Genomic DNA, 25,781 nt, shown 5'->3' with positions numbered 1-25,781 from the left:
GATGATGGATCGCTTCCATCTCTTCTACAAAATGTTCAGCCGCTGGGACGCTCCATCTCTCCCCTCCTTCCCCTGGAAATGCCCTGGGGTGACACCCGTAATTTGCCAAAAAGGGACTCATCCCTGTGGACACATTCTCCGCATTATTGTAGGCAAATTCTGCCAACGCCAACTTTTCGACCCAATCGTTCTCTCTGTCATTGACATAACACCTCAGATATTGTTGAAGAATGCCATTTGCTCTTTCCGCCTGCCCGTTGGTTTCAGGGTGCCGGGCAGTTGAAAAATTGACTTCCACGTGCAGCAAGCTCATGAGCTTCCTCCAGAACCTGGAAGTAAATTGTTTGCCGCGATCTGAGATCACCCTCAAGGGAGCCCCGTGCAACCTAAAGATGTGTTCTACAAACAACTTCGCTGTTTCTTCCGCTGTGACTGCATGTGAGCATGCTACAAAGTGGCACATCTTAGTTAACAGGTCTACTACTACCATGATGGCTGTTTTCCCCTTGGACTTTGGCAGATCCGTCATAAAATCTATTGATATCGCTTCCCAAGGCCGTTCTGGTGTGGGTAATGGTTCTAATAACCCTGCCGGCGCCCTTCTTTCCCCTTTGGCTCGCTGACATTGGTCACACCCTCTTACATACTCCCTTACATCTTCCCTCACCTTAGGCCACCAAAATTCCCTGGTAACCAACCACATGGTCTTGTGTTGTCCAAAATGTCCCGCCGTGGGGCTATCATGCAACTGCTTGAGTACTCTCCCCCTCAATTCACCTTCGGGTATATACAGTGCCCCTTTGTAATACAATGCCCCATTTCTTTCCTCAAAACCTCCGGGGCTCTCGCCCTCCCCCCTGAGACCTCTGAGCTTATCCTGGGCATATTCATCATTTTCCGTTTCCTCTACCAGTTCTCGTTGCCCCACCAGCGCCGCCCCACACACCCAGCGGTCCTCAGGGATGACATGTCTCTCTTCGATCACCCCCTCCCCTTCCCAATACTCTGGTTTGCGTGAGAGCGCGTCCGCCCTGACGTTTTCTGGGCCTGGCACATAACAAATTTCAAAGTTGAATTTGGAGAATTCCTGTGCCCATCTCACTTGTCGTTGGTTGAGCACTCGAGCTGTTCTCCAATACTCTAAATTCTTGTGGTCGGTGCACACTTGCACCTTGTGTTGTGCCCCAATTAATAAATGTCTCCACCTCCGGAATGCTTCGTGAATGGCAAGTAGTTCCCTGTCATACACCGTGTAATTCCTCTCGGATTTATTCAGCTTCCGCGAGAAGAAGGCACACGGTCTCCACTCCGACGCACTCCTCCCCGGTTGAAGAAGGACCGCCCCTACCGCCCGGTCGGATGCATCGGTTTCCACTCTCATGGGTTTTCGTAAATCCACATGCAGAAGTTGTTCTTCCGAGGCGAAAGCCCTTTTCAGTTCTTCAAAGGCTCGATCCGCCTCTACCGTCCAAACAAATTTCTTCTTGCTGCTGAGGCAGTCGGTGATGGGCGCCGTCAAGTGGGCAAAGTTCTTGATGAACTTCCGATAAAAGTTCCCAAACCCCAAGAATCTTTGCACGTCCTTCTTGGTCTTCGGTGTCTTCCATTCCAGTACCGCTTGGACCTTGCCTGGATCCATGGCCAATCCCTTGTCTGACAAGCGGTACCCCAGGAATTCCACCTCCTTGGTATGAAACTGGCACTTCTCCAGTTTCACCCACAGCTGGTTGGCTTGCAGCCTGCCCAACACTTCTCGAACGTCCCTCACATGCTGTTCCTCATCTTCCGAATACACCAACACGTCGTCTAAAAAGGCCACACAATTCTTGTAGAGCAAAGGTCCCAGAACGTGGTTTATAAAAGCTTGAAAACACGCGGAGCCCCCTTGTAGACCGAAGGGCATAACGAGGTATTCAAAGGCTCCCAAAGGGGTAAACATGGTGGTCTTCCATTCATCTCCCTTCCTTATGCGTATCAGATTGTACGCCCCCCGCAGGTCCAGCTTTGTAAAAATCTTTCCCTTCCTTACTCTGGTCAAAATGTCATCAATTCGGGGCATAGGGAAAGCCAGGGGCTCCGACACTGCATTGAGGGCCCTTAAGTCACACACCAGTCTCGGTTTGTCTGTGTTCTTTTTGTCCACAAAAAACACTGGGCTGCCCCCCACCGCTCGGGACTCTCTGATGAAACCTCGCTTCAGGTTTTTGTCAATGAACTCCCTCAGCTCCTGCATCTCCCTGTCTGACATGGCGTACAGCTTGCCTACTGGGAGTTGGGCCCCAGGGAGTAGGTTGATTTGACAGTCAAAGGGTCTATGCGGTGGCAGTTTGTCTGCTTCCCTTTCGCTGAATACGTTGCTCAGATCTGCGTATTGCGGGGGCACCTTCCCTTTGTCCATTACTTCCATCCCGGCTAGGGTGACTCTGTCTCCTCCCGAAACCTTCCCCTCCTTGCAGTGTTCTAGGCAATGCGCTGACCCAAAGGAGACCACCCTCTGATGCCAGCCCACTAGCGGATCGTGTAGCGCCAGCCAGCTCATCCCCAAAATGATGGGCGCTCCTCCCAGGATGGCCACATTAAACGCTATCTGTTCGGTGTGCCTTGCCACCCTCATTATCATCGGGACAGTCTGTTGGCTAACTTCTCCCCCCAACAGCTCTCTGCCGTCAATCGTAGTCACCTGCAAGGGGTTACTTAAAGGGATGGTCTGTATCTGGTGCTCAGCTGCAAACTCCTTACTCATGAAATTACAGGAGCTGCCTGAATCCAAAAGCGCCTTGATCTTTAGTGGGTGTCCGTTTGGCAGTTCTAGTAACACCTCTATCACTAAAGCGGGTCTGGGAGGTTCCGGCATGGGCACTTTCACTGCTCTTTGGCCTGGCTGCTGTGCCCCGACGGTGGCAGCCAGGCGTTGGCTTTTACTTGCTCCTTGCCTTCCTCTTCCTTTCCCCCAACAGCTCCTGCCATCCCTTGCCATTCCTTTCTTTGTGGGCAGACTCTGGCAAAGTGCCCTGGCTGTTGGCAGAGATAACATCTCTTGGCGCTCCTTCCCTCCTTCTTCCGCCCTTCACTGGGATTTGAAACTGCGCGCGCCCGCGCTGTTCCAACTTCCATCGGCTCTGCCGGCGGGAAAGGTGGCTCTGGAATGTCTGGAATGCGGAACTCCCTCCAACGGTCTCCTTTCCCTTCCCGCTTTTCCAAAGCCCTCGCCTCCTGGCGCGCTCCTATGCACAGCGCAGATTTGGTTAACTGATCCATAGACTCCGCCCTGGGCCCCCGGGAAAGCTCATCTTTGACGGTTGAAGAAAGCCCCTCTTCGAAAAGCATTTGGATGGGCTCCGCCGATAGGTCCCACCCCAATTTATGAATCAGCATAGTAAACTCAGTCCAGTACTCACGGACAGATCTGCTTCCTTGCTGGCAAGCCATTAACTGCCTTCGCACCACCCCCTGCTCAATATCGCTGGAAAACATCAGGTCCATGGCACGAAAAAACTTCCTCGTGTCCTTTAGGATCTCATTATTCGCTGCCATCAGGGGTCTAACCCAATCTTTCGCCCCGGATTCGAGATGGCCAATCACAAAAGCCACTCGCGATTCCTCGTCGGGGAAGTCATCAAACTGCAAGTTTAGAGCGTATTGCATCTCTGTTCTAAAGGCATGATAGCTCCTGGGATCCCCCCCGAATTTCTGCACCAATCCTGGCACCTTTCTGGCGAGCGGGGTGGTTTTCTCCTTTCCCTTTTCTGCATCCTGAGCCCTCCTCTCCTCAAGCCTCGCCGTTTGCAGCGCCAACTGGATCTCCAACGCCCTGTACCTTTCTTCCAGGCTTGGACCCCCTCCAGCTGCTCCTGCTCCTCCGGTTCCGGCTGGGTTGCTCATGATGCTTCTCCCTGCACAAGCTGGCTTTCGGTGACTTTCGGATTGCTGTGATGGGACGATGAGCTGCTTGTGCGTAAAATGCAAGTCCCTCAGAGTTTGATCAGGTTTTCAAACCTCTGCCTGTGACGGAGCCCCTCCAGCATGGCTGCGTCAATCACTAGTAGAATCCGAAAGTGGCTGCTTTCGGAATCGTTTCCAACATAAAAGCTCTTTAACGGAAACACGTCGTCTGGCCTCTCGGCGTGACAGTTTCCGGCGAGGTGTGGGTGTCCCTATAGGAGGTCCTGAGACCTCCCCACTGTTTTCGCTGGAAGCGTCTCTGAGCCATCCCTCCGACTCACTTTCCCTTGGAGTTCTTGCTCGCCCTCTACTGGTTCCCTCTTCCGCTGCTACTCCTCTCTCAACCTCAGTGAGCCTTTGCGCCCCCGGCGCTTTAGATGGCAGTTCCCTGACACAGAATATAAAGCCCTTAACAGCTTGGGACCAGTTTACTTTCAAGTTCGTCTTACCTCAGAATTTCCCACTTGACCATTTCGATCTACAGAACTGCCACTGCTAGAGGTGCCACATAATTCTTGTTCTGCACTTGTAAGAGATGGATCCTTTAGTGTGGCAGCACCCAAACTTTGGAACTCCCTGACTATTGACATCAGACAAGCACATTCACTGTCCTCTTTTTGGTGCCTGCTAAAAACATCTTGCTTAGGCAAGCATATTCAGACACGCAGAATGCTGACATGTGTTTTAATCTGGGTTTAAGATGATCATTGATTTTAAGTATTTTCTGGATCTTTTTAATAGTTGTTTTAAACTGTTTTCACTGACAGTTCCGTTGCTTTTTTGTTGCTTTTTTTGTAAACTGCTTTGAGGCTTTATTACAGTTAATGAATAAAATAAATTTCTCCCCCCACCCTTTCCTGGGAGCCACTGCTTGCTGAGAAGCAAGTGGTCTGTACAATTATGGAGACATGTGTACAAATGCATATATGCTCCCAGGGCCACTGGTTCAAATACTGCAAGATAAAAATGCATTCCACCATGGCAGCCAATATGGTGTCCTCCAGCTGTTGCTGGAATACAGCGCCAGTCATTTACCATGTTGGTTGGGCATGGTTGGATTTGTAGCCCTTGAGGGCACCACGATGGCTTTCCCTGCATTTCACAAACCCTTCGCCCAGATGCTCCTGAGGCCTCACTGGTCACTAAGAAAGAGCCAGCATCCACCTGGCATCATGGCCTGTAAATGAGTCAAGGTCTTCACCAATGTCTGAGGGTAAGCACACAACACCAAGGAGTGAGGCTGTAAACCATGATATTAAACTATGTCTGAACTGCATCTGACCATGGAAGCAGAGTCTAGCCATCCAATATTGCTGCCCAACCCCTATCTCTCCAATGGCACTGGCTTCTCCAATTGACATAGGAGCATAGGAAACTGCCTTGTGTGGAGTGAGGCTATTGGTCCATCCAGCTCAGTATTGTTTAAACTGCCTGGTAGTGAGACTCCAGGAGTTCCAGGTAGGATTTTCTTCCTGTCACACCTGGAGATGTCGGGGATTGAACCCAAGACCTTCTGCATGCTCTACCACTGAGCCATGGCCAGATGTTCCTTCTGACATTTTCTGGCTATCGTTTGCAATGTTACAAAATGAGCAGCATGCAAGGTTATCAACTGCATATAGGAAGAACACAGTCCTCTCTCCCACTTCTGCCAGCCATTTCAGTTAAGTTGCTGGTAAATATGTAAATATGTACAAAAAAAAATCCCATCAGAATCCTTCCCCTCACCCCCTGCTGCCTGAACCTGCTGCCTCACCTTGCTTATGAAGTCAGGCCAGCTGGAAAATGCCATGTGTGTCTTCGCTTTTTGCAAGATAACCTTCTGAAATTAACTTGCTATGCACATTTTAAGAATAAGGAGGCAGTGGGCGGCTTTGATGCATTTACTATCAGAAAAAAATAGGACTTAGAGCAATAGGAGAAACTATTTTTGAAACAGAAATCCTCCCCCTAACACATACTGCATCAGCAGCATATGAATCAGGGCTAAATAAAGTGCAGGAGTCAATTCCTTCAATAATAGGCCAAATCTTGCTTTCAAATGATGTTCGCTCCCAAATGGTGGTAGATCTCGGGTTGGAAATCCAACAGCGTTTCTGACAAAGCTGGAAGCTGAAAAATTTAACTGAGTAATCAGACAGTTGGAAGAGACTTTGGAGGTCATCTTGTCCAAAGTTGTGTTGGCAGGATGCAGCCACAGCAGCCTTGTCAGATGACCAGCCTCTACTTATTCCAGTAAGAAAAGCCTACCGCCTCCCAAATCAGTGTGCTCCACTGTCGAATAGCTTTTACCATTCAGAAGTCCCTCCTGATGTTCATCCAAAAACAGCTACCCTCCAATTTCCATATGTAGGTTCTACTCCTGTCCTCTTAAGTCATGTAAAACAAATCTGCTCCATTTGTTTCATCTTTGGCATGACAGTTCTTCAGATATTTCAGGACAACTATCCTGTCTCTCCTGAATCTTCATGTCTCCCAACCAGTTGTGTAGCGGAATAGGGAGAGGCAGAGATTAAGTGCTGCTACATTTCTCAGCAAGGACAACAACAATGCCATCTCCTGACACACTAGTTGCAAATACTTTGCATACCAAATAATAAGGCAGGTTACCTGAGCATGAATGGTTATTCTTTAAAATACCAAAGCCCTTCTGTGATTACCAGGCAAAGTATCACAAAACAGTGAGCAAACATATGAGTCCACCAGAGCTCATCAGGTTAGATGCTCAGCAAAGTAGAAGATTAAGAAGAAAAACTGTCTTGGTATTGAAGCTATAATGTCTGCACTGGTCAAGACTTTGGCAGTGGTTGTATAGGCTGCTTAGAACCATGTGAGGCTATGGTGATTGTCATGATGAGGGCCTACACTTCAGAATTTACCACTACACTGCTGCTCCCAAGTTAATATGCCCAGCTCTTTGAACCATAGGGTAGCTCCTCAGCATCCTGATCACCCACCTCTGGAGTCTGGACTGGTGCTCCAGTTTGTCAAGAGTTCCTCTTGAAATGTGCTGCTCAGATCCACAGTCTGCTGAACACAGAATAGAGCAGGCATAGGCAAACTCAGCCCTCCAGATGTTTTGGGACTACAACTCCCATCATCCCCAGCTAACAGGATCAGTGGTCAGGGATGATGGAAATTCTAGTCTCAATGGAATAGAGTGAATTTGTTACTTGCAATCTGGGCACAATGCTTCTATTTATGCAGCTGAAGATTGCTTTAGCTTTCTTAGCAGCTGCAGCACATTGCTGGCTCATATTCTTCAGACCAGCTAAGAGTGGGGTCCTGTTCTCAAGTACTGCTGCCAAGATAGGTCTCCCCCATTCTAAACTTGTGCTGTTGATTCTTTGTACCAAAAAGTAGGACTTAACATTTGGCTTTGTTGAATTTCATCATCTGAAGCCCACTTCTATTATGTCAATCACTTATTTACATGTGTGGGAGGGAGCAGTAAGTTACTGGCTCATGCTAGGATGCAGATTGCAGATGCTAACTGAATGCAACACTGTTTAGATCATATATATGCAACTTTCCCTCTCTTCCTAACACAAATATGCTCGCTGCACCTGACATGAGAAACCTGTGGCCCTCCCTATGCTGTTGGACTATGATTCCCATCAGCTCCAGACAACTTGGCCAACGATCAGGGATGATGGGAGCTGTAGTTCAACAACACCATCAGGGCCACAGGTTCTACACAAATGACTCTGAGAACAGAGTGTTTTACATGCTTATCTTGGAGTAAGTCCCATTGAACTCAATGAAACCTTTGAGTATACTTGTGTGTGATTGTGCCATTAGTCTACTAAAAAGGCATCCCTAATTAAAGGCTGCAACCTTAATATTTATACTTTGTCTTTCCATCCAAAGGAGACCCTTAAGGCATATTACAGTCAACATAAAACTAAGACTACAGTAAAACAAGCACAACAAGCAGCAAGAGAGGCAATGAAAGGGATAGAAAGAGCCACAATACTTAAAATGATCAATGAACTCCTGGAGCATACTCTGCCATCAGAGAAAAATGTGTATTTTTATCTGTTGTGTTTGGATTTATTAGAACTAATAATTTGGTTTTCTATTCTCCCAGAGTGTGGGCATAGCCAGGAGAAACACCCACACAGTAGGTTGGACAGCCTAAGAAAATCACATGTCTCATCGTTGCCAAGCTGACTCCTTTGTCCAGTTGCCCCATGTTTAAAGGTCAGGCTGATTTTCAGAGAAGTGCGTAATACTAGACTAAGAGGTTTTACCCACTATACTACTTCATAGATGCTGCTAAACTCCAGCACTTCAGATGCTACTTTGCTATTGAAGTCCTGCCTGCACCAAGGAAGACAGATCATTATATTGCAATTGAGAAAGCTGACACTCGGCAGACTTGTCAATTGTCAGAGGCTTGACCTCAACCTGAAGTTCACCTTCTCAGGGAGGATCATCCATCATCTGTAGGCCGAGTGCAAAATGTAACCACGTTCTCCCCGAGGTGGGCCAGGACCGCTCAAGACAGCTGTATTTAAGGCTTGCTTTGATACCTCCAGTGGGCAGCAGAAGGACAGTTATGCAGAGACAGAGATGACATTCAGAGTCTCGTTTGTTTTTTCAGTTGGCACCAGCTGCCCAAGAGCTATTTCTGCCTTTGGAAACCTATCCCCAGTTTTTAAACGAATGCATAAAATTGTGGTGCAGGTAACATTTATAGAGCAAACGGGAAGATCGATAGGACAGCGAGGTGCAAAAAGGCTAGAATGTTTGGATTTGAAGAGCACCTTGACTTATTTATGTAATTTCTTTTCTCCCACAGATCCAGGGTGGCTTATACAACCTTATTTTTTCAACATAAAGTTAAACATAAAGGTCTCAGGGTGTGGCCTGAGGGTATGTGAGGCTACCAACTTGCTTAAGCTAAGCAGGTCAGTGCTTGGATGGGTGACTGCCTAAGAACCACATATACACTGCCTTTTGTTCCATGATGGAAATAAGGAAATAAATAAATAAAACATTCCTATCAGTGATTACAGGAAACGCAGGAATTCCCACAAGGATAACACAAGGTCAGTGTTACTCTTCGACATAAAATGAGAAAAGCATGACTTGATAGGAACACATTACTTGATAGGAATACAACACTGATAAGGAACCTCAGGCCTATGTGATGAATGTGGCCCTCCAGACCTCTCTACCTGGCCCTCTGCTGCTAGGGGTTATTAATTATTCAAATGGTTAAATTCACTTTTTCTTAAAATCATTTTCTCAGAAACTGTTTAACTTGTTGCCCTACAAAGCCTTAAGTAAGAGCACAGGTTGGTTGGTTTTTTTTGAGGGGGGGGGGGCTTCTGGGTCATTGCAATTAACCACTTGCCTTTGTCCCATACTTAACCCATCATTGCAAGTGGATTGGGCTGTTTAGTTTAGGCAACCCAAGAAAAATAAAGATAGGCATGTGGAGACAGCAGTGAAATTAACGGGGGGGGGGGGCTTGATTTGGTTACCTCCCCTCACTCTCACTGCCCAGCATTGCCCAATCTTGTATCCTGCAGCTCTCATCACCCTTGACCATTCCCTGGCTTGAGAAGATGTGGTCCAAAGAATCTGTGGGTGGCTGGTGTAGGCTATAGCCCATGCCCTCAAGGCATGTTACAGAGCAAGATACTGTATCAGCAAGGAGCAACTGCCATTGTGCAGACATCCAGCCATTATCTGGATATAGACGAAAAGTTAATAGGGAGCCCCAGGACTATGATTCAGATCAATTAAGAATGCAGTCCTAAATATACTTACTATGAAGTAAGAGCAAGAATCACTTTGGGGTAAATATGCACAGAATCACATGGTAAATAATGCACAGCACCAGATCTGAACCCATTTGTTTTCTTGTTGGCTTGCTTAGGGCTGATGGAACCGCTGCATCTCAACGCATCCATATTTCCTACTCTGTTTTCAACAGCAGCAGCATCTATTTCTTTGTTACTTCAGAAACAAAAGGAAACTCACCTGACTCTCATTCCTTCCGTTCCTTGCATATTTCCTGAGCTTCTCCGGAAAGCTCTCCCCTCCCTGTTCTCCAATAAGTCACACAATTATCTCCGTCAGTGAATCACTATATAAAGCAGTCACTCATCACAATAAACTTTCCATTGTTCCCAGAGGAAGTGACATTTAGAGCACATATAGACAGCTACCTGACTTGAGCTAACCTCTCACAGGCATCCCGTCACTCATTTACAGAGAGGTGATGTTTTTGTTACCATCACAGAGGGCAATGAAGCTCATCAGACATCGCTGCGCATCCGAGACCTTCATAGGCTGTGTCACATGTGTGACACATACAAGAAGGCTTTTACCACGGTGGTTTTCTTTAAATTCAATGCAGTCCATCAGGTAGACCCTCTTGATGGATCCCCTACCCTCAGAGAAGGGGGGCGGAGAAGCCACTGGAAAATTAAATACCAACAGGAAGTTATCTGACCAGGACAAGGGAATAAAGTTGTAGCATCCTCAGACACAGATCACCTTCTTTTAGGGTTGCCATATTCCAAAAGGCAAAAAAAGAGGACACATTTGTATGGGGGGACAGGGGCAGTGAGGAAGAAAAATGTTAGTAATAGTGCAAAATATTGAATAATGATACAGTGGTACCTCGGGTTAAGTACTTAATTCGTTCCGGAGGTCTGTTCTTAACCTGAAACTGTTCTTAACCTGAAGCACCACTTTAGCTAATGGGGCCTCCTATTGTCGTCGTGCCGCCAGAGCACGATTTCTGTTTTCATCCTGAAGCAAAGTTCTTAACCTGAAGCATTATTTCTGGGTTAGCGGGGTCTGTAACCTAAAGCGTATGTAACCTGTGGTACCACTGTAATTAAAAATGAAAATGCCATACCCTCTTAACATATTGTGAGTTCATCCCACATCCATAGCTGTCAACCTTCCCTTTTTTGTGGGAAATTCCCTTATTCCAAGGCCATTTCCCGCTGCTTCCTGCTGCTATCCCTGATTGTTAGATATCCCGGGACAGGTGAGGCTGCTGATCCCTTATTTTCAAATCTGAAAGTTGACAGCTATGGCCACATCTGTGAATCGCCCTGAGACCTCCAGGTATAGGGCAGTATATGAATTCAATACATAATAAAATAATAATCTCCCTGCTGCTGACCTCTTCCTTGTGTCCTCCTTCTTTCCCCCCTCTTACCTTTGCTGTCTTCAGCCTCCTGCTCACGAGATGCTGCACCGGAGGCAGTACGAGGCTTCAGGAAGACTGCGCCATGCCTGGCAGCCCCCGGAAACACCACAAGGCCTAGAGCGGCCTGGGGGCGTGGTGTGCCGCTCCCCCCACATGCCTCTTCCTCCACCAGTGGAAGGATGTGTAAATTGTTGGGGCATGCACCCATCCTAATGCCGGCAGAGTGTGCCAAAAGGAACACTAGTTCTAGGAGGAGTCAGTTGCTTTACTGACAATAATGCAGTTTCAGTTATACACAGTTGTAGATACAGTCTCCTTACATCATACAGATTATGCTCCTGCCAAGGGCAGGGGCAAAGTAGCAAACTTGCCTTAAACACAACAGTATTTATACTGTAGATTGTGCTGAATCACTTTCACATGCTTGCTGACTCATTCACACATGGTTAACTAGCTGCAGGTGCAGGACAAAGCACACCCAAAATAAAGAGCAGAACCAACTTAGAAGAAGAAGAAGAAGAGTTTGGATTTGATATCCCGCCTTTCACTCCCCTTCAGGAGTCTCAAAGCGGCTAACAATCTCCTTTCCCTTCCTCCCCCACAACAAACACTCTGTGAGGTGAGTGGGGCTGAGAGACTTCAGAGAAGTGTGACTGGCCCAAGGTCACCCAGCAGCTGCATGTGGAGGAGCGGAGACTTGAACCCAGTTCCCCAGATTACAAGACTACCACTCTTAACCACTACACCACACTGGCTCTTAAACCTTTCTTATCCTTTTTCTCTGCAAGCATAAGCCCTTATACATTGACTCAACATTCTTGGGACTGGAATGCAGGCTAATGGAACCTATGAAAGAGAGAGCTATGTTTGTCAGCCATGATTATAAGTTATTTTATTTCTAAGAAGCTGAGCCTGTGCTAAACACGCACATGATCTTATGGAACTGTTTGGATGCATCATTTACTGTTTTTTCACTCTGTTTTAAAGAAAGTTCTGCAAGTAAAGCCTTGAATCAAACTTATGGACCTGGACAATGTTGTATTCCAAAAGGAGTCAGTTTTTATGCATCCAGTTGCTTCAAGCTGCGCAATATTAAGATCTGCAATATCTTCAGCACCCATGCTTCTGATCCTTGTTATGGTTTACTGTGGCAAAAGTTTGGGTCTAAAACAGATGGTATTAGTGATCCTTAGTATTAGCAGAGAATACAACAGGGGTGAGGAACTGGATCTGAGTAGAGGGCCTGATCCTTAATTTCCCCATCTGCTGGACAGCCCCACCCACCTGTCAAAATTCAAAGACATTCATTACAGCAAGTCCCTCCAAAGTCCATTTTTTAAAATGCGGCTTGGATTCAAACTGTGCCTGCCAAAGGGCAAAACAAGGCTCGCTTTTGACAAATGACTGGCACTGGCAGCAAGGTGCACTATATCAGGGCTTGCCAATGAAAAACCAGGAGCTCACTTTAAGCCTCTGATTGTTCTACTGTAAGCACATCCTTAACTGTCCTACACCTGACAACCGATATGACATCAGGTGCGAAGCAGCACAGGAAAACGGCATCGAGTGCCAAATTTGCGCCAGTGCCTTGTGTAATTAGCTGTAAATTCCCCTTTCCTGGTATACAGTTTACTGTGCTCCCTAACAACATAAGCACTTATTTAGGACAGCTCTATCTGATATATCAGGTTAATGCATTAGGAATTTTTTTTCATTTCTCAGAGACTCTCCCAGGTGCAAGAAGAGAACCTGGGCTGGAGCCCCTGGCTATAAATAGACCTTTTGCCGGAGTTTGGCATATGTTTCCCCCCTCAGCCTTGCAACAGCAAGGGTATTACCCAATCACTTTCAGTGTTCTGCCTTCTATATTTATTTGTTATTACGAGTTAGTTCCTTCCCAAGTGAATTTACAGCCCACTTCAGCTGAGTGCGGCTGGATCCAAGCTGGGACATGCAGCATGAAAATGGAAACTGACAGGAGTAAAATCACTTCCAGCAAACTCATTTTGTATTTATTTCGCACATCTGAATTTCCGCTAAACAGTTACCCTTCCACTCCCTCTGCCCAGGAAGGGTGTTTTAGCAAGGGCCTACTATTAATGACATTAAATAATGAAGGGTGTCACGTCGATGGAAGGCAAAACTCGCCACCCTTGGTGTGATAACAACACTGCGCGGAGACGGGGTGATGAGTTTTCCAGAAAAGCATATTAAGTCAAGCCCACAGGCTTCCAAGTGGGCATCAGAGAACAGCGGAAGCAGAGGGATGTGCTGCCACCTGCTTACGTTTCTTTGTCAATGCATGGAAGAGAGCAAAGGCAGAAATCTGATGGAGGATGGCAGCTTGAGATTCTCCACAAAAGTCAGAGAGCAAAGGTAGGGTGGATTGTGGGCTACTTTTCAGAGGAGACGGTGTGTGCTTGAAGGTATGCATACCATTTGAAGGTTTGCCTGATCTAGGTCTGGTGTAAAAATAAAGAACCATCAGAAGAGAGAGCGGGGGCTTGACAAAGGGCCTGGAAACCAAGCCTTATTATGAGGAACGGTGGAGGGATCTGGGTATGTTCAGCCTGGAGAAGAGGAGACTAAGAAGTGACACGCTAGGCCTCTTCAAATATCTGAAGGGCTGCCACATGGAAGATGGAGCTAGCTTGTTTTCTGTTGCTCCAGAAGGTAAGACACTGACCAAAGGAAGCTAGTTATAAGAAAGGAGAGCCTGGCTAAATTTTAGGAAGTAATTATGATGGTAAGAGCTGTTCAGGTTATGGACTCTCCTTCACTGGAAGTTTTCAAACAACAGGTTGGATGGCTACCTGTTCTTTAGCTGTGATTCCTGCATTGCAGGGGCTTGGACTAGATCAAGGGTGGCCAACTCTCAAGAGACTGCGATCTACTTATTAAAAGCTGCCAGTGATCTACCCCCATTTTGGGGGGGTTCAGCTCAAAGTTGTTGAGCTGTTTTGGGGGGAACTGCCGTTTTTGGAGGGGTTAAAGGCAAGGGACAAAGGGGTAAAGTCACTCACAAAAAGATTGCTATGGATGAAAACAGCAGCACAGAGAAAGCTCCCTCTTCCCTTCCAGAGATCAAACAACAACGGAGGGCAGAGCGAGGGGGTGGGGCAGGTTGCTAAGGAAGGGGAGCCAGAGATTGACGTGATCTACCAAAACCTGACGGGGATCTACCAGTAGATTGTGATCGACCTGTTGGACATCCCTGGACTAGATGATTCCTGGAGTCCCTTCCAAATCTATGATTCTGTACCCATCAGTCAGTGGAAGCTGATCGATTAAGAGAGGGGTAGGGAACCTTTAGCCCTCCAGAAGTTGCTACAACTCCCACCAGCCCTGACAAGCAAGGCTGGAGGGATGGCAGGAGTTGTAGTACAGCAATATCTGGAGGGCCAAATGCTCCCCAAGCCATCATTAAAGCAAATGCAGCAGTGCCCCACTAGTCTGAGCTCAACCATCCACCACTTGCTCGCCTTCCTACATACAGGTACTCAGCGCATTCTGTCATTGGCTCTGACTCCACCGACTGTGGGTCTTCCTTGCCTTACACCCTTCATCTTGTCTGTGGATACCAGCCACCAGTGCCATCTACACTTAGCACCTGGCAGCAGACTGAGCAGACATCTTCTGTAGCCATGGCCTTTACTGTTGTAGTGAGACATCTTGCATTTCTTAGATGTTTTGAAAATATTCAGTGATACATAACAGCTTTTTATTTAAATAATTTTATATTTAAATTATAGGGTGGGATTCAATATAGCCCAAAGGGGGGCATGCAGGAGTGGAGCAAGGTCCACCAGCATGGCCGTACTCTGCACCCTGTGTGCCCCCTGCAATCCCCCAAAAGCTGTTCTGGGCCCTCCACCCACCCTCCATTGCATGAGTGAACCTCATTCCCCTTACACAGCAGCTTAGTTGAATTCTGTCCACAGTACTTATTTCTAAATGTGCATCTATACAAATTTAGGTCCTTTGTCCTTTCTAGGGCCTCCATTTGCTCTTTATTGGCGATGTGTAAGGGCTACAACGGAAGAAATAATTGACAATAAGCACTTATTGATAACTAGCCCCAGTCAATTCATGGGTAAGGCGTGAAGGTGCTTCACTGCCTTGATAAACTGAAGGCTCCCCAGGCCATCATCCATCTACTCCTAGATTCATTCACTATCTTATTCATTTATGGAGCAGATTAAGGCACAGGGGGAGGGCAGAGAGGTACACAACAGCAGCAAAGATCTCCCAGCTTCCTCCTTATTGGATCAATAAATCAGAATGATTCAGACCTGAAGAGATAGAATCAACAACAGTCTTTTTCTTTGTGTCGCTCTCCTGCCCATGAAGGAGAATGTGGCCTTGTACCATTGAATGAAAAGCTAGGAATGAAAACCTGTGCTTGCCTTTTTAGAGAGGGCGATATTAGTTTATGCAACAGTGTGGAGCTCCAGGAAAATGTGTGGTGGGGAGCAGTTGCTGTGTAATCGTCGAGAAGCTCTGATACGGGGAGAGTGTGCTCATCCCATGCTTTCTGCTGGGTTCCCCACACTTCTGAATGCTGCAGATGGTACCTTGAGATGGCAGTAGAGCTGCCCCCATATTTCAAGGTGGGTGAGATCAGAGTCATAGCTAGGTGATCTTGCACCCCTCGCAGAACCATCCAGATTGCACCCCCTAGCCACGGACAAATTAGCTCTTCTTTCCGCATCTCCTCCAACTCCCCCCCTCCACCCATTCAATTCACCTTCTATTTCTTATGAGGCAATAATTGATATTTTTTAATAAAATAATAATAATAATAATAATAATAATAATAATAATAATATTTATTTGTACCCCGCCCATCTGGCTGGGCTTCCCCAGCCACTCTGGGCGGCTTCCAAAAAAAATATTAAAATACTCTAATACATCAAACATTAAAAGCTTCCCTGAACAGGGCTGCCTTCAGATGTCTTCTAAAAGTCTGGTAGTTGTTCTCTTTGACATCTGGTAGGAGGGCATTCCGCAGGGAGGGCGCCACTACCGAGAAGGCCCTCCCTTATAATTATGGACATATTTTTAGCTGATTTTGCGCTCCCCAATTGCCTGCACCCCTGGTGGGGGCCCACCTCACCACCCCCTAGCTATGGCCCTGGGTGAGATTCCAGAAATATGAGCAGTCCGGGCAGCCTGTGGATTAGAATCCTTCCTAGATTGCAGGATAGTTCAAAAGCAGGACAAAGTACCGTAGCTTGAGAACTTCTCTAGGCCTGGCCACACTATTAGGCATAGTGTGGCAACTGACTCAGGGATCAGATGCTGAGAGTGGCACAAGTAGGATTGAGGAGGTGAAGACCATTTGGTTTGACCTGTACCAAGTGACAGTGGAGCAAAGAGGGCGGTACCCGGGCGCGCCTGGCCTTAAATGGGCTAGGCCACGCCTCTCCCACCCGCCGATTGGCGGGCAGGGTCGCAGGCACGCCCGGGGATTCCCTTGTTCTTGCGGGGGCAGAAGGCCAGCCCCCGCGTGTGTGGGAGTAGGTGGCCCGCAACCCCCTCTCCTCTCAAGTTCGGAAATGGCTTTATAGAAACGTCTATCATGTCGCCTCTTACTCTTCTTTAAAAGTCCCAAATACTACAACCTTTCCTTATACTTTGAAATGCATTTCCTGTTGAACCTGTTGCAACCCTATTTGAAACGGACTACTTCCCTTTCCCAGGGATATGGAAGTACTTCTCTCTTGTCTGGATATCTAATAAATCTTATATACAGCCACTGTTTCCCACAGGATGTCTGTGAAAAACATTTTTTCACAGAGTCAGTTAATAGCCTTTCAGTTTGACGGATCAGGCTGGAAGATATTTTATAGGTCATCCTTTGAAATTCCATCCTGTAATTGGCTCAGCCTGCATTTACACTTAAATAATGCAGATCAGGTTTATTTATTTACCGGGGCAGCAGAACCTCACATATAATTAGTGGTCCATTGGGGCAAATGGGGCACTGCCCACCAAGCTCCGTGTGCCCTCAGCTAGACCCCACCTGCTTGTTTCGTTACTTACAAACAGACTAATAGGTGCTACTGGCTGCCAGCTTCCTGCCTGCCTTCTCCTTAGTGTTGCTTTTGATTCAGCAGGGAGGAGGACAGGGACAAAAGCAGAATTAGTTGGCTCTACTTATCATTGGCTCCATGGGCTGTTTCATCACCTGAGGTGAAAGAAGAGAAGAAGAAGAAGAGTTTGGATTTGATATCCCGCTTTATCACCACCCTAAGGAGTCTCAAAGTGGCTAACATTCTCCTTTCCCTTCCTCCCCCACAACAAACACTCTGTGAGGTGAGTGGGGCTGAGAGACTTCAGAGAAGTGTGACTAGCCCAAGGTCACCCAGCAGCTGCATGTGGAGGAGCGGGGACGCGAACCCAGTTCACCAGATTACGAGTCCACTACTCTTAACCACTACACCAGTGCCCCTGCCCTGGTGGAAGCCTTGCTTACGGGGGCTGTGCAGCAGTGGTAAGCTCAGCTTCATATAACTCTCGCAAGATCTTGCAGAACTCCCACAAGCTCCACAAGAGCTCACAAGATCTCACTGGAAGAAGCTGCTGCACAACCCTGGCAGGGGTGGGCAGGGCGCACCCATGAGGGCACCACTTTGTGGGATTCTGGCACCCAAGGCTGCCGCTTCATCCCACCTCATGGGTGGGCCGGTCCTGGCTCTGGTCTCACTGCTTCTGGCCTCCTTACCTTCCCTTCTAACAGCCCCAGTGAGCAGCAGCCTCCACTGCTTATAATATCACGACAGTGGCAAAAGGGACTTCCAGAAGTTGTTGCGTTCCAACTCTCCCATCAGACCCAGCCAGCACGGCCAATGACCAAGAATGACAGGAGTTCTAGGATACCAATATCAGGAGGTCAACAAGTTCCCCACCCCTACTTTGAGGAGATGAAAACATTTATGGCCATTTCATTAAGCTATCTCTGCATTTGCTATTTCATTCACGTCCCCTTCCTAGAACTTCAGCTCTCGTTGGAAGTATTTTGTTTACATGGGGACTTCTCTCAGTGTCTTGCTGTTTACATGATCCACCCCATAGAGAATATCTTAGAAAGGGAAGAGAAAAACTGGCACAGCCTCTTGGACAATTGCCGCAATACAGCAGACTCCTCATTACATTTACTTACACACACACACACACAGCCTCCTTGTTAGGTAAAGTGAATTAAAGCCTCTTGGGAAACATGCCATAATAGTAACTAAACTTGAACTGGATGAAAATGAACTGGATAAATGAATAAATCTGTTTGGCAAGAGCATCTTCCCGTTAATGTGATGCATGTTGGGCCACGCAGGAATGAAATAAAGCTATTAAAAGTCAGAGCTGAGAGTACACCAAAGGGGGATTTGTGTTTAAGAGGTCCCCGTTGGATTGCAAATAGAAAGTGTTTTAAATGTCAGTAACATGGACACTGAGCAGCTTTCACAATCCATCTATAATTTTTAAAGCGCTGGTTCAAATTTAAAATGGGGACTACAACATTTTGTGCAAAAATTAAAATTAAAAAATAAATCACTTTGTGAACCAACCAAGAAACTATGCAGAGGATAGTAGCTCAATATTTTTTCAGATCTGGAACGCAGAAAGCTGCTTTATACGGTTACAAAAGTTGAGCGCCACCCCCACTCTGCCAAGCAGAAGCAAGACTCCAGGCACTAATCCAGGCGTTGGGCTTCTTTGGAGAATTGAAGATGTGGTGGAGACTGTCGTTGCTTTAAGAAATATGATTTATTCATATTTACACCTTCAGTCTGTTGTACTTCATTCCAAAACATGAACCCTGTATAAACCCCTGGAATCCCTGGAATTTCACATGGCTTGAGGACTGGGGCAAAGTGCAACAATATGGACCCTTTGACTCACAAAGCCCCAGTTCTATCTCATACTTTAAAATCTTATTTTTCCTATATTGTTTTACGATGCCTTCCTAATACAGCAAAAACCTTCTTTGCTTTTTACATTAGCTGGATTGGAAGGAGGGCGCTAGGAAAATAATTGCTTTCTTAGACTTCATTTTTCACTTATAATTTCTTGTTATACCTTTTAGCAGCTAATGCAAATAGCTCTATATTTCTTCCACATGGTGCTTGTAGTAGCCTCATTGGAACTGCTTCATTTATTCGTGTAATCATTTCTTATAAAATTTACTGTTTTAGCACTTCTGCATCATTTACTGTTTGTTGCGTAAATGAATATTTATGATTTTTCATCATTTGTCAGTTGTTATTTTTTAAATACATTTTAAATGTACTCTTTTTTGTTGTGGTTCTGGCTCTTTAATCACTATCAATATGTTCACTGCAGCAAATTAATATAGTCTGAATTTAGAACCCATTTTTCAGAGCCAAGCTCAGTTTCTCCCTGTATGGGCGCATACTGGGTCTTTGCTAGTCACATCAATTCCCACCGAGAAGTGAGAAGCAAGGCTAAGCCAGACTCTCATTAATGTCCAAAACTGCTCTGTTTGCTGCTAGAGGGAAAGAGAGTTTCCTCACCACCTGTCATAGAGGAAAGAAAAAGGTGATTCCCCATTAGCCTTATGTCCTCCTTTAAATATATGCAGATTTGAAATGCTGATTTGGCTAGCAATGAGAAAGAGGAGAAGGAGAAAAATTGGATCATGGGAGGCTCCCTTACACAAAGTCAAGCCATTGGTCTATCTAGCTCAGTATTGTCTCATCCCCTCCAACATTGCTCTGATGAAAATATCGAGACATCCTAAGGAAAAGTGGGACATTCCAGGATCAAAGCAGAAACCGGGATGGATTCTGTAAATCTGGGACTTTCCCCTGGAAAATAGGGACATTTGGAGGGTCTGTTTCTGACTGGCTGCAGTCCTCTAGGGTTTCAGACGGGTGTGTTTTACCAGTCCAATTTAGAGATTTAACCCAGGACTTTCTCCTTGAGTAAGTTAGTTAAAAACCTGTCTGGTGGCAATTCCAGAGAAGGAAAATAATTTTGTAATTTTCTTTTTCCTATTTCCTATTACTTTCAGGGGGTTTTTGTTTTTGTTTTTCTTGTGTTGAAATGTAAAGTCATACCTTGGGATAAATACGCTTCAGGATAAGTATTTTTGGGTTGCACTCCGCGGCAACTCGGAAGTAACGGAGTGCGTTACTTCCGGGTTTCGCCGCTCGCGCATGAGCAGACGGTCAAAATGACATCAGGCGCATGTGCAGAAGCGGCAAAATGTGACCCACGCATGTGCAGACGTGTCTTACGTTCTGTTCAGGATTCGAACAGGGCTCCGGAACAGATCCCGTTCACATCCCAAGGTACCACTGTATCAGAAATGCAAAAAGGGAAGGAAAAAGAATTACGCCTTTTAACTCAGCAGCCAAGGAACAGGCCAGCTCATTTGCCATGGACTGGTTAAAAATAATCTCAGGAGCAGCGATTCAAAAAAACAATGTTTTATCAGCACATCTGTTTTAGAAATGTATGCTGCAGCATCATCCAATTCACAAGCACTTACACATTACCGGAAACGGTCGTTTCAAAACCAAATGTACCTTTTGTTCATTAGTGCTTCTGACCCGCTACTTTTAAATGTGCAGAGCTTCTTTATGAAGAACACAAAATGACAAAATGTTACTTCAGAGTTGGGTTAAACCCCCTTAAGGGCATTTGGATGGGAAAAGGTGTCACTCAATCAGGCAAAAGCTGTTCGCAACTATTCCGCAAAACATATTGTCATATTTTGCTCTTTCGATGAAAACAGCACCTTGCCCTTGACCCGTTGTCTTTAAAATGTCCAACATGAGATAAATAGCTTCATTTCCTTTTCTTCCTCCCCATTTAATCAAATTTGTTTCCATCTACCTCCCTACCTACCGCAAGCTTTTGCTTTTAAAGGGGGAGAGAGAGCAAAAACAAATGGGCTTAGCTGTCATCTGCCTCCTTAACTTGCATCTGAAAGAGACACACACATTCCAATAAATACAGACTTTCAACCTTTCAGACACAGAAAGTGGAAGAGGTACTACTTTAGCTATTATTGTGTCCATGACTTTGACCACACACACACACACCCCAGTTTGTGCCTGTCACCATGGTAACAAGCAATTTCCTGTTGCTGGATCCTTCATACGGCCATTCTGGCACCAGTGAGGAAACAATTGTTGAAAAGACAGACTTCTTGCAATTAATGCTTAGAAGGAAGGTGGCTGAAAAGTTTACTGGTAGTGAAAGACCGACACTGCAATGAGCAATAGGGGAGCCCATCACCAAATCACTCCATTCCCTCTGGCAGAACAGCTTCTGTGATGAATTGCTGTGGTAAATCAATGATAATTCTATCATCTATCCATCTATATCTATCTATCTATCTATCTATCTATCTATCTATCTATCTATCTATCTATCATCTATCTATCTATCTAATCTATCTATCTCAGCTAGCCTATCGAGACATTTTGTGCAGGATTCAGCTAAGTGGCTGTGAGCAACAAACAAGGTCCTCTCATACAATGGGACCTCCCGTTCTCCTTTCCTGGATGCTCCCTGCATGCCCTAAACCTGCTCTGGAAGGCTGAGGACACTCCCAGAGCAGGTGGTTCTTCTCCCCTCCCCCTAAATATGGGTTGGAGAGTCCTCCAGATCATAGTGGGGCAGTGCTGGAGGAGAGTATCTACAGAGTGGAGGAAGCAGCACCAAAAGGCTAGAGCAGGCATAGGCAAACTCCGGCCCTCCAGATGTTTTGGAACTACAATTCCCATCATCCCTAGCTTACAGGACCAGTGATCAGGGATGATGGGAATTGTAGTCTCAAAACATCTGAAGGGCGGGAGTTTGCCTATGCCTGGGCTAGAGGCAGGGCCCCCAATCTGGGCACCAATGAGCACCAAGAACCTGTAAGCATTGGATTGGTGATCCCTAGGTTCTGTTCTGACCTTCAAATCAGGAACACACATAGGTGGGAGGTGAGGTCTACTATGAACGGGGTGTGAACTTGGTACACTGAATTCAAACTGAGGACATGTTTTACTCTTGCCCCCCAAAGTGTTTGCCTTTAGACTGTGTTAGAGTGAGTGGAAGCTGGTCTATTAAGGCAAATGGGCCACTGGGCCACCAATCTCAACTGGTCCTTAGCCAGCCCCCATGTTTCTACCTTCTTATTTAAAGCCACTCCAAGGGGTGGCACTGTCAGCTTCATCTCAGTCCTGCCCTCCCAGAACTTGAGAGGGGAGAAAACCAAAATAAGTTGGCTCTAGTGGTCATTAGCTGTTTCGATGCCCAACCTCTTCTCCGTATTATGCAGCATGCGGGCGCTTTGAAGACTCAAGCACACTTTATTGTGTGGAAATATTAAATGTTTAAGCAGATCTCCAAGGATGTTAAGGTATCTGGAAGGCTGGTTTCATAAAAAAAAACAACAACACAAAAAGCTTTCCCCACATTTGAGACAGGGACTGCCAGCTCATTCAGCCTTTAAAATAATTGCTGGGAAAGTACCTTTTAATTTTTGTGTGCTTAAATTGGCCTATTGAAACAGCTGTCACATTCAGATGAGTGTCCTCGGCTGCTATAAATTAACCCTCCATCCGAGGCACCTCTGTTCCTTCTTTCCCCCTTGCCTAGAGAAATTTCAGAGATGTCAGTCGCCCATTCAACTTGGGAGGATTCGGTGACACAAGCGAGTGCAGGCTCTTTGTTCCCAAGCCCCAGGGGGCCACAAAGCCCTTCAAGCTGAAGTTGATGAACGCCACTGGAAGCTGGAGATAAGCTCCACTGGGAAGCCAGCATACTCAGCCCTGGCACCTGAATAGCAATGCCTCGGTGGGTCGACCTATTTCTGCAAGCTCCTGAGCCCCGCTGCCAGTCTTTGCAGCTCATATTTATGCAAAACCGTCCATGCAAATTAATCAGTCAGTCCCCCTGCAGGGACAAGGAGAAGGAGCACGCAGCAGAGAAATCCAAAACTATCGTTTTGGGAATTTGAACATATATCAGCTTCCCATATTGACCAAGCTATCCCGTTTAGAAATACTCTAGGTAACTGCCGCGTGACTCCTTTACCAATTCTTAATGAGGTCTCTGTGGTCAACAACATGCTAATTATGTCATAGGATGAGCTTGGGTGGAAGATCCCCCAGACATGCTCTGTTAACTAATTTCCTAGTAAAAAAACAAAACAAAACCCATATCTGTAGGAAAGAGCAAAGGCTAGCTTTAATCATCCTAAAGGCTGCAAAGGGCTAATGTTAATTATCAATAAAAGAGAAAAAGAACAAGGATCAACGAGAGCCAAGGTAAAATGCTTACACCCGAAATTAAAATTAGAGAAGGCTAAAATGCATAGTGCTTTTAATGCAAAGGGCCTATTTTAAATGAGCTTTTAAATGCATATTTTGACGTTTTCAAGATTAGTACGCTTCAGGTTACAGACTCTGCTAACTCAGAAATAGTACCTCGGGTTAAGGATGAGAACAGAAATTGCGTGGCGGCGGCAGCGGAAGGCCCTATTAGCTAAAGTAGTACCTCAGGTTAAGAACAGGTTCAGGTTAAGAACGGACCTCCAGAACGAATTAAGTTCTTAACCTGAGGTACCACTGTATTTGCTACTCCACAACTGCTTCTTTTTAAGATTGTACAATTTTTCAGGATTTGAATAGTACATTTGGATTGGCTGTTACTGAATACAGTGAGAAAATAAGGCATCAGAGAATGTACCTGGAAATGGTAACAATGGACAGGAAAATGGTTTGTTGTTGTTGTTTAATTGTTTAGTTGTGTCCGACTCTTCGTGACCCCATAGACCAGTGCACGCCAGGCACTCCTGTCTTCCACTGCCTCCCACAGTTTGGTCAAACTCATGCTGGTAGCTGTGAGAACACTGTCCAACCATCTCGTCCTCTGTTGTCCCCTTCTCCTTGTGCCCTCCATCTTTCCCAACATCCAGGGAGTCTTCTCTTCTCATGAGGTGGCCAAAGTATTGGAGCCTCAGCTTCAGGATCTGTCCTTCCAGTCAGCACTCAGGGCTGATTTCCTTCAGAATGGATAGGTTTGATCTTCTGGCAGTCCATGGGACTCTCAAGAGTCTCCTCCAGCACCATAATTCAAAAGCATCAATTCTTTCCAAGTAAAGCATACCTAAGTGCTGAACTCAGGACCTTACCAGATGAGACAAAGGAGACCTGTAATCCCATCTTCCATCTCTGGTTGTGTGTGTGTTGAAGGGTGGGGGGCTGTCAGCATAAGACAACAGAATCATAGCATCGTAGAATTGTAAACGTGGAAGGGATCCCAAGGGTCATCTAGTCTAACCCCATGCAAAGCAGGAATCTCATAGCTCTGGGGGAATAGGTGCTTAACTCTTTCCTCTTGGACTATTTTCCTGATCACCCCCACCCCATTTCTAGCTGCCACATCAAGGCAAGAGAGATAGACATTGTGTACATATAAGTATCTTCTAATGGGCCTAATAGCAGTTTTGACAGGAAGGGGCAATTAAAGAAAATATATATCGAGAGAACAGCCCAAACCTAAATTACACCTCCTTGCCACAACCACCACTTGCAAAATTGTTTATTAAAAAAAATCCGCAGCAGCCATTTTGGCAAGCAAGCAAATAAAACTGCATTTAAAAATAGAATATTTGATCAGAGTTCTGCCAACTCATCTAGTTAGTATAATTCAAATGGAATGCTATGGCTCAAACGGGAGGACACACTTGGGTTCAGATCCTGTTTGTCGGTTTCCCACATGCATCTCTGGTTGGCCACTGTGAGAACAAGATGGTGGACTCGGCCTGATATGGTAGACTCTTCTTATGCTCTCAGAGCAAAACAGGAATAAATTGTTAAGGAAAAGCCAGATGGAGAAATAAGACTTTGTCTGGTGGTTCAAGCTGTAAATCACTCGGAAGGCTTCATGCAAGAGGCAGCAAAATTAGCAATTTACATTTCTGTCCAATTGCATGTCTGACAAAAGTTGATTGATTCAAAATCTGACAGGGAAAATAGAAATGAATGCCCCCCTCCCATTCCCCACTTCTTCACACTTCCCTAACTGTGAGATGTCATCACATCACTGTGACAAGAGAGGAATTTTCATTATGGGGGGGCCCTAAACCCACCTGACTTTTATCTTTACATTGGCAGGATCGTGAGGTGAAAAGTAGTTTTCCTTTTTAATAAAAAATGCAAGATTAACATGTCAAACCATTTTGGTAAATTGACAGAAATAACATATTTCTACTCCTGCAGCAACAAAAATGTATGAAGAAAATTGTCCCATATTAGAGTCCCTTTACGATGGGATTGTTTACGTCATCTGTGTTCTCCATTTAGCTTCCATCCTAGAACTCTATGTGCTGTATACAGTTTCTAGGCAGCCCTGTTTAGGTAAGTTTGTAATGTTTGAGGTTTTATATGTTTTTAGTGTTGTGTTGGGAGCCGCCCAGAGTGACTGGAGAAACCCAGCCAGATGGACAGGATATTATTTATTTATAATAAAATAATTCCATCTAGGCACTGACTATATCAATCTTCCCCAGACTGCTGCCTTCAGTTTTGGACCACAGCTGATGCTTACTCACAGGCATGTATAGGGCTGCTGCATTACTTGCCCACACTCAGACACTGCGGTCCTTGAGCTCCTTTTCAATATGCATCTCAAA

This window comes from Podarcis melisellensis, assembly GCF_964234715.1.
Source record: "Podarcis melisellensis genome assembly, chromosome: 6".
Lineage (NCBI taxonomy): Eukaryota > Metazoa > Chordata > Lepidosauria > Squamata > Lacertidae > Podarcis > Podarcis melisellensis.
The sequence above is the reverse complement of the archived record's forward strand: the minus strand, read 5'-3'. Positions refer to the sequence as shown.